The sequence below is a fragment of the Mercenaria mercenaria genome, chromosome 14 (genome assembly GCF_021730395.1).
Source record: "Mercenaria mercenaria strain notata chromosome 14, MADL_Memer_1, whole genome shotgun sequence".
Lineage (NCBI taxonomy): Eukaryota > Metazoa > Mollusca > Bivalvia > Venerida > Veneridae > Mercenaria > Mercenaria mercenaria.
In genome coordinates this window covers 49,760,779-49,771,520 of record NC_069374.1, presented here as the reverse complement: position 1 = coordinate 49,771,520, position 10,742 = coordinate 49,760,779, and positions in this window count along the sequence as shown.

Below are 10,742 nucleotides of genomic sequence, written 5' to 3'. Positions count from 1 at the left end.
ATCTAATTCTATGCAAATGCAGTAAACTATGTAGGTTTTCTCATGGCGTGGCTCAGCTATGAATAAAGACAAAACATCTGCATTTTTTAGATTTGCATTTTGTAAATTTTAAGTTCAGACTGTTAAATAGTAAACAGGTAAATAGGTCTGCCTTCTGCGAACAATGCAAACCATGACCAGCCATGGTATTTGCTGGTCAATATTCATAATTTATAAACGTTACCCTTTATTAAACAGGACCTTATTCATAGTACGCAGGGGTGGTGTTGGGGGTACGGGGGTATCCTCCCCAATACATTTTTTTTAATGAGAACAGCAAATGGTGCATTTTGGGTATTTGAAGCAAATACAGTGAACGTAAACCTAAATGTTCTTTTTTTTTTTTTTTTTTTTTTGCTTTTAATAAATTTCATACAAAATGTATTATTTTAGTAGACCTACACGCAGGTGAAAAAAATATGCAGCAGGTCCGAAAGTAGATTAAAGAGACATTTTTATTACAGATAAATTTCAGTACATTCAATAGGATCAAGCCAATATTCACCCTAAAACAGAGCAAATCACATAATCCCTTTTCTATACAAACTGACCGATCATTTGAACAAAGTAAATGGTCAAATCTCTAAAAACATTGGTTTAAAAAACGCAGGCTTTTGTTGTAACTTGAAAATAAATCAACAAAGACATATTGAAGGGCGATATCGAAAACTGTTCTAAGTGTTTATTTAGAATTATTGCTATTACGTTCCTTTTCACGTTAACTGCAATAACCCTCGGTTGTTTTCAGTAGTTTGGAAACTTCTATGCATTATTTAATGGTTTGATCAGATTTCTACAGACATTCTTATGAAAACAATGCTAAAGACCGAACAAAATTTGTAGAGGCTGATATTTTTTAATTCTTTCTTCGTGAAATAAATGCTACTTGAAAGTATAATATCCAAAGTGTTTCTGGGACTTTAATACCCTTGGTAAACCGTAATATTACCAATAATGACATGACCATTGTCTTAAAACACAGACTCTAACAGAAATTTATAACTAGGAAAACCGTGATGAAAACAGTTATAACCAGTGTTGTTGGTTTTTTCTTCGACCATAAAATTAAGGAATTCCATTCCTAATTCACCACAAAAATGACAATAATAATTAAATAGACCAAATACTTCAGCAACATTAAGTATCAATGAGACTCCATTCACAAAATCCTTTAACATTTAAAAAAAATCCTGCTTGAGAGGCCGCATAAAATTAGAGACCATTTGTCTTGAGGCCCATTTTATCAATCAAGACTGTATCATTAGAGATAATTACATATATTTAGTGACTACAGGCTGAGAGAAATTACACCATGCCTCCAATCAAAAAATAGCTCCAAAAAAGACTCTATTCCAAATTGACTCCAAAATCGACTCCAAATTTGACTCCAAAAAAAGACTCCATGCCAAATTTGACTCCAAAATCAACTCCAAAACTGACTCCAAAAAAGACTCCACTCCAAAGTTGACTCCAAAATCGACTCCAAATTTGACTCCAAAAAAGACTCCACTCCAAAATCGACTCCAAGAAAGACTCCACTCCAAATTTGACTCCAGAATTGACTCCAAAATTGACTCCAAAAACGACTCCAGACTCCACTCCACCACTCCACTCCACGACTCCACTCCATATTTTACACGGTGCCCAGTTTTCTCTGTCTGGGATGTAGAACAATACACATAAACTAGCAAGTGTTGCTGTGATAAAGTATTGAAAATCATAAGCTATTTGCAATAATTTATCACTGTATGTCTGTAGTTTAGTTTTCTAAATCTTGATTTAAATAACATAACAAATATAACTGCAAAAATAATTATGATATTCTATTCAGTTTAAAAATTCAAAATTACGTTTTTGGCAAAGCTTTACAATATGATCTACATGTTAATTCCATTGATACGTGAAACCGTCTGCTTACCAGGTTTGTTGATAAAATTAGCAACGTGGGAAGTGTTTACATTCTCTATCTCTCAAGGGTTCATGACCTGGTTAGCGCTTCCCGGCAAATTCAAATTTTTAGCGGATGCAGAGACGCTCATCTGATCTTTTTGTCTCTGTATAAAAGAATTATTGTCCTGCTCATGATTTTCGAAGTCTAAAAAGGGCCATAATTCTTGCAAAAAGCAATGTAGAGTTATGGGAATTGCTGTAAAGAGTCAGCTTTTAATGGCAAATAACTGCTCCAAGTTTTAAAGCAATAGCTTTGACTGTAAAGGAGAAAAATTTACCTAAACGCAAAACTTAACCAAGATATCTGATATTTTCTAAGTCTAAAAGGGGCAATAACTCTTGCAAAAAGCTAGATGGACTTATGTCTCTTGCTGTACAGAGTCAGCTTTTGATGGTGAACAAATAGTGCAAGTTTCAAACCAATAGCTTTGATAGTTTAGGAGAAAAGTTGACCTAAACATAAAACTTAACCAAGAAATCTGATACATTCTAAGTCCAAAAGGGGCTGTAATTCTTTCCAAAAGCAGGATGTATCTTGTTGTACAGAGTCAGCTTGTTGTACATAAAACTTAACCAGACAACGCCGACGCCGACCTCGACACCGATCAAGTGATGACAATAACTCATCTTTTTTTTTCTTCAAAAAATCAGATGAACTAAAAATGTTTAAATGTTTATATGCAATTTTTTTTATTACTCTTCATTCAGCAGTTTATTTGAATTTTGAAAAAGGGCACTCTGATGTAAAGCATGCATAATTTACTCAACGCCATCTTCTGGCTGGGAATTTATTCAACCTCCTGCGCTCAATGAGCGAAGCGGCAAGGGAGATCACTGCGAAGGAGCTTGGGATTCATTATGAAGGGCATGTTCTAATATCTGTCCTGGCCTGGCCTGATGAGCCCAATTTTCGACTGGGCCGGGCCAGGCCAGGCTAGATTTTATTGTACATATAGAACTGAATGGCATAAAATCTAAATCTACAATTACAGTAGCAGGCAGTATTAACCTGTATTGTTTACTTGCTGCAGGTCAAATAGAATGAGAAACCAGTCCTCTAAAAAACCATTAATAAGCCATCATTCATCTTATTTGAAATACCGATTTGCACTGAATAAAATAGTGTAAGTACCTGATAACTACCGGTTTTTTTTTCTGTAATCAAATTATTTAAAGTCAACCATAACACTTAGTTTTAAAACTAATGGATAATTTCATTAATAAGTTTACCTGCTGCAATATAGCTGAATATTTGCATGCAGTGAATGCATCTCTTTGGGAATTGTAATTACAGGTTGTGTCCCTACTATCCTTAGCTGACCTGTTAACTGTTCAGTTGAACTTTTAATGAGTGTTTGGTTTAATCAAGCTGATGTTCAATTTATGGATGAGTAATAAAAATAGTATTCATTGTGGGGCCTCTTGTAAGTGGTCAGGGTGTTGGGTTTTTAGATTATTTGATAGTTTTCTAACACAAAAATTAATGGTGCATCTAAGTTTTCTTTTCACTTCCTGTGATAGTCACGAGAGCTATTACAGAGCTGAAACCCTCACCCCACCCCACCATCGGCGCCGGCATTTGTCTTTTCATCTGTCTGTCGGGAAGGAAGCAATGGTTTTCACTTAGTCTCTAAATGTCCCTTCGTAACTTTTAGTATGTGATATGCTGTTATGTTATATATTACAAAAATATTTATAATTGTGTTTATGTTATTTCTAATTGATATATTTAAACGCTAAAAGATGCTCTTGAGCCTATTTCAGAAAATTTTGTAGGAATTTTTTTTCACATACTTACAACAATATAAAAGCAGTCTTACAAAACATATTCAGTATGTATATAACCTAAACTACAAAATTTATTTATCACTTCCCCACATCATATTATCCCAGATCCCGGAACGGGGATAACAGTTGTTGTCTGTAAGTATTGACAGGTGGCACTCATTAATCTTCGCCAATATTTTCGGGCGTTTTCATTTTTTTACACCATATTTGTAACCTGAAAATATCTAAATTGACAAGAATAACCTGCATAGGTTACCAGTGGCACAGTGGCGTAGTGATAAGTTCTCCGACTTTCAAGCACGTTACCATGGGTTCGATTTCAATTCAGACTGTTTTCATTAATTCGATATAATGTCATTTTATCGATACTGTTTTTTATTCTTACAATATTTTATCAAATATATCTAACAATCTAACAATAAATTGTACGTAGAAGAATGTCAAAAACTTGTGTATTTCTTTCAATAAATGAACAATAAATAACGATAAGTGTGACAGTTTTTCTGCATTCTAAGTTTACAGATGAAATTTTAAAAAATGAAAATGGTCAAACAGATGTCTCGAACTCACATACCCGAGATTGGTAGCTGAACGTTTTGTCAGCACAACTATAATCTGCATATACGACCTGGTGATAAAGAAATGTTTATGTTTTATTTGATTTTCAATATTTATATTTTAATTTAAGTTTGTGCACCGAAAAATTATTTACGGAAGCATACGGAATATTCTTAAGTGAAAGTTCAATAGTTTCGGTCCTAAATAGTCTTCAATAGATAAAAAAAAATGGATGTAGATAGGTTATTCAATTGGTGTAAAACCAAGAAACCAGTCAAGAGTGAATTGAGGTGGAGATCCATCCAGGCATCACCTTTAAGATAGCTACAGGCTTATTCCCAGGTGTATAATTTTGCGGAGTAGGAATTCAAAACGTATTTATATAATGTCTGAAATACCTAAATATATTCTTCAATTAACAAGTTCAAAAGTCAGATTTTAAAGATGCTGTAGAAATCACTTTCACCTTTAACAAAACTGATAAATTTATGGCCGGGTCGGGCCTGGCCCAGTCGAAAATTGGGCTCATCGGTCCAGGTCAGGCCAGGCCACAGATTAGAACATGCCATTTTTAAAAGATGCTATATAAACCACTCTCGCCTTTTATGAAATTGAAATTTATGGCCTGGCCCTGGCTCGGCCCCATTAAAAATTGGACACATCGGGCCAGGCCAGGCCAGGTCAGATTTTCGAACATGCCACGTGAGATTCCCCCGCGCATGATGATACCAGCCGGTAACACACTTTTATGTATTATCTAACTTATACATTGCTTTGTTAACAGTACTCATAAATGACTCTGTTTCAAAGAGAAATTTGGCAACCGGCGAGTTATTTACAGGGTTCCAGCAATAAGTGACATACAATAATACCATGCGCTGTGTAGCTCTAGGACAATTAAAGCTTTACTGGCTGAATACAACACAAAATACCAGACTACACATTAAATATATGTCACATAAAATGTTTACCTCTTGCTGAATATAGTAACCTCTTCATACTACATGTTCGCCGATCCGGTCGTATAATCAGGTACACTATTTTAAATCTTATTTTAGCATGTAGAAAACTTCCGATATTGACATCCGAATTGTTTAATTAAGCTAGAATATATCAGAACATGTATGTATGTGGTAACTCTCGATCACTGAGGCGATACATACATGTACTTTTTATATTAGAGTTCGGTAAAGGTTTAAACAGCATTCCTTTATCCTAGCCGCTTTTAAATCGAAATGTACAACCTATTCCTTTATCATAAGCGGTGAGTAAACTTTGGTTTTCCAATATTTAGCGTGTTTCTAAAATTAGACACGGGAAATTGTGGAATGGCTGTAAAATACGTACATGTATGTATACTGCACACTGAAAGTTTTCCAATATCTTCTGTTTGTTTGACCATTTGTTTGTTACCGCGTCCTCATTTACTAGATGATCACTATTGTTTAGGGCACATTTCATGTATTAACCACAGGCACGAGTATTGGACCTGGGTCGGTCTCATTTTGTAGCTGAATGTACACGTAAAATAGTGATAGGTAGTTTGTTTTATTGTCTCGAGAATTTATTTCACGACGGCCCGGGAAGTGATCCTATTGCTCGCAGGCTCGAATCCCGAGATTCTGGCCTTCAGTAGACATATGTATATTTTGAAGGGGTATCATATTTCACTACATATTTTTTATTTTCTATTCAGTCTGGTCATATATTTTGTCCCAGGTCCGATACTAGTGCCTGTGATATTAACTTGACATATAGAGTAACATTGCCTAAATCTGACACATTCCAAATACCGACACCGTTGCCAGAATGCATGTACCACGTGACTTTTCCGCTAATCTGGGGTGCCAAAACATGGCGGATTCCTCGATAAAGGTAAAGTTCTTAAATACTTTTTCACCAACCTGTTCAAATAAAAGTAAACTTAGTGTGCAGCTTTATTTGTCAGCCAATGGAATTCCTGTATTTTATAATTTTCGAGGGTTCTAAATACCATAGAACGAACAAGGTTGTTAACTATGAAAAATTGGTTCATAGAACGCACAATGTAACATAGTACCGCAGTTCTATAAATGTATTTATAATGGGATGGACAAATATGCGCAGTGACGATGCGCAATTCAGCAAACGCCGTTAAGTGATGCGCATGTACAAGTAATATGACGTTCTGGGGCTTTCCCGTGCATAAAATTAGACAAATGGTATTACAATAAAGTGAGAATAACTGTAAGAACTTGGTATGCCTGAAAGAAAATAAAACCACAAAAAGTTTTAACTTTAATACAGGACAGCAGATCCTAAACAGCTAAAACCAAAGCAGCTTACCTTAGCTAATAATATCCTTAAAATATAATATTATAATAATCCAAAATCACATTCCAGTAATATTCACTGAACTTAGATTTCTATAGTTTTGATAATAAAAAATAATTTAACTGTTCAGTTTTCAAGGGAAGTTCACCGTTTGAACTTATAAACTTTACACTTCAATTATGATCTTTTTTCCATCCTTCTTTTCGATTATTACCTTTTTCACACTGACTGGAACATTAATAATTAAAGTATCTTCATCATTTTTTACAGAGCTATCATTCAAAGATTTTACATCTGATTCAGTTTTTATATCAGACTTTACATCAGATTCAGTCTTTATACCCTTACAAGAAGATGTCGTAGCTGCAACAGTCGAAATCGAAGGGTTTTAATCACACTTTGGTTTCAACACACTGTGTTCAAGTGCTTTACTGATATAATTTAAAATTTCAAACTGTTCCCTCTGGTAAGACTGAACAGCTGAACTTTTGTGCTTGCTTCGACTCATAACGGCTTCGTCAGGAAAGTTTTTATTATACAGTGTAGTATACAAGGTAACCCTAGCAGAGTGATTACTCATTTTACGGACACTTGTATCAATCCCAGCTTCCGCATAAAATCTCTTAAGGCGTAAAAAAAAATTCTTTGTTTCCGGTATCTCGACCTACCCTAAATTTTTGGCCCGACCCTAAATGTTTTTATGACCTTGGAGAATATTTTTGTTCAACTTTTTAACAAAAAGATGCAAAACTGCACTTTTGATGCTTTAAACATGGCCATAATGTTAGAAATCAACTTACTGATGCTCTAAAGGCATAACCCCCTTATTTGTAATCATTTTTTGACAAAAAAATAATTTCTGAAAAGTCTCCCTTAATAAAAAAAAATTCCAAAAAAAAAAAAAAAATTCCGACCTACCTACCCTAATATTTTTTAGCATGTTACCGGAAACAAAGAATTTTTTTTAGGCCCAATCATAGATTTGATAGCATGCTGTGTTACTGAAGCAGCACCACATTTTGGTGAACCATTTTTATCATAACTACCGACAGGTTTCCTGTAGAAAGCACCAACCCTTGGTATTAATGACAAATACCGTTCGTACAGGTCAACTATAGAATATTTTCTATCTTTTTGCTCGTAGTGAACAATTGGCTTATTAGCAGTGTTTCGGCTCTTCAGCCCCAACTTACGATTTTTTGCGCAATCCGGGAGTAAACTTGATATAACGTAAGTCCTTGGCATTATCTTTAAGTATCGCAAATTGGTCTGCTTGGCAACTGACATGTTCCTGAAACCCTCTAAATCCGAATAATTTTCCATTATAAAAAACACAGAGTTGCTCAAACCTACAGATATGTCAAAATTAAAAACACCTGACTCCCAAAACTGTAATTCATCTTCCATAGTAACAGGATCTGGAGAATTACTTTTAATCCCAACTCCCTGTGCATGGAGTTCTTTCATTCTTGTATCAATACATCTACGAAATTCACTGAACTGACTTCCTTCATGGAAAAAGTTGACGTTGTTTCTATTACAAATAGTAGTAAGATATCTCTGCAAGCCACTGACAATCTGAGTCAATGTATTAGGCGGGTAGTCTTTACCATCTTGTCTCTTAACTTCCATAATGAATCGTTGACCCAAGAAGTTAATCATACTGTCATCTAAATCACCTATATCTTCCGGGATTGGAAAACTACTTTCCAATGCAGAAGCTGGCTGGCTGTTTCTAAATTTTGCCCATACCTTCAAAGCCCATTTATTTGCATCCCTAGTTTTTTGGGGGTTTTTTAATATTGTTTGTAGTTCGATCTTTTATCTGCTTTGATGACACCGGCAAAGCAAATCTACCATTATCTGTAAAAAGTAAATAACATAATTATATATATAGTAGAATCCCTCTAAAGAGACCACCTATGGTTCTTTAAAAAAGTGGTCTTAATAGCGAGGTGGTCTTATTATCGGGGTTTCCTGTACAAATGATTGCAAAGTGTAAAAAATACAATATTATTTACATCTTATATGACTTAACATAGAAATAAGCAAAATATTGTATTATGTTTCAATAGTTTCACTCTATGCAGCCAGGTTATTAGCGGGACTTGAACCAATGGCCGGCTTAAAATCAATGAAATGTTCACAAACACGGCATGAGGATTTAACTGCATGTCAATCGATCAATGCTTTTCTATATTTTTTAATTACATATGTATTAAAAAACTAGAAATGTGTCCATGGGACACAGATGCCCCTACTACATGACAAAGGACACAAATTTTTTCCTAGGTCAGAGGCCGTAACTCCTACAATACTGAATGAATCCGGACGGGAAACCCCAGGTGCACAACTGCACATGCTGATCAACACTCCTGTAAACTTTGGTGACTCCAGGTCAAATACTTTAGGAGCTACGCGCGACACAACATTAAAATGACCAATTTTTAACTAAGTCAGGGGCCATAATTCCTACACGACTGAATGAATCCAGACGCGAAGCCCCAGGTGCACAACTGCACATGCTGACCAACATTCCTGTAAGCTTTGGTGACTCTAGGTCAAATACTTTTGGAGCTACGCGTAACACAACATTAAAATGACCAATTTTTAACTAAGTCAGGGGCCAAAATTCCTACAAGACTGAATGAATCCAGACGCGAAGCCCCAGGTGCACATCAGCACATGCTGATAAACATTCCAGTAAACTTTGGTGACTCTAGGTTAAATACTTTTGGAGCTACGTGCGACACAACATTAAAATGACCAAATTTTTTACTAAGTCAGGGCCCATAACTCCTACACGACTGAGTGAATCCGGACGCGAAACCCCAGGTGCACAACTGCACATGCTGACCAACATTCCTGTAAAGTTTTGTGACTCAATATCAAATACTTTTGGAGCTAGGCGCGACACAACATTAAAATGACCAATTTTTACAAAGTCAAGGGCCATAACTCCTACATGACTGAATGAATTCGGACGCGAAACCCCAGGTGCACAACTGCACATGCTGACCAACGTTCCTGTAAAGTTTTGTGACTCTACGTCAAATACTTTTTGAGCTAGGCGCGACACAACATTCTCGGACAGACGGACGCATGGACGGTCGGACAAGGGCAAATCTATATAAAAACCAGAAAACTAATTCAAGAAATTGTGCAAGTTGAAAGTGGCTAACCTGAGATTTCCCTTTTAGGCTGAACAATGTCTATCACATTACTATCAATGGTCGTAAGGGGTGGGCTCGTGGGTACCAAATTCGGTGGAACAGGTTCAGTCAAATCGTTGGTATTACTAGGAGAATCCGGAACAGTCCATAGGTCCCATCTAACGGTATCCTATGGTATAACATTATATAGTAAGAATAGAAAGGTAGGACACTTCTGAAACACCAAATCTGGTTTGAAGCTAATATATAACGGACGGTTCAAACGATACACTTAATTAATTGATATTATTGTAATAAACCTACGGCATAAGCTTGACCTTTATCACTACAGTATTTTTAAAGAAATCAGCGATTTTCCACGAACTTCAGATTTCTACATCTTCCCTACTTATATACATCCGGTTTGCAACGGAGTGAATTTGTAGTCCTTATTGCGGTGGTCAAAAATAAACCTTCAATATCGAAGGTATAAAATTTCGTGAAAATAAATTGAAAAATTTATATTCTGTGCCGGCTTGGCCCGATATAATAATGTTGTGGTCACGCTTAGCAGCGCTCCTTAGTTCGTCTAACTGAATTGACATTTTTTGTTTATTAATGTTTGCCGCTACTTTTTCATTCAGTTCTATTCAAGTAATGATGATTAAGGTATATAGCCGAGGTATATCGATTTTTCCCGGTAATTGTCAAACTACACCAAATGAAATCGCAGAGGATATTCGCACCGTAGATCCGGAAACAGCGGAGCAAAGCAAATGTCGGACTCGATTCAAAATGTAAAACATCGATTTTATAGTTAAAATAGGACTTATTTGAACATTTTTTGTGGTATATTTGTTAAAATTAATATTTCCAACTAACGTTTAAATTTTATTCTATTGAAATCGATCTTATATTAATGAATAAGAGAATATGGGTATT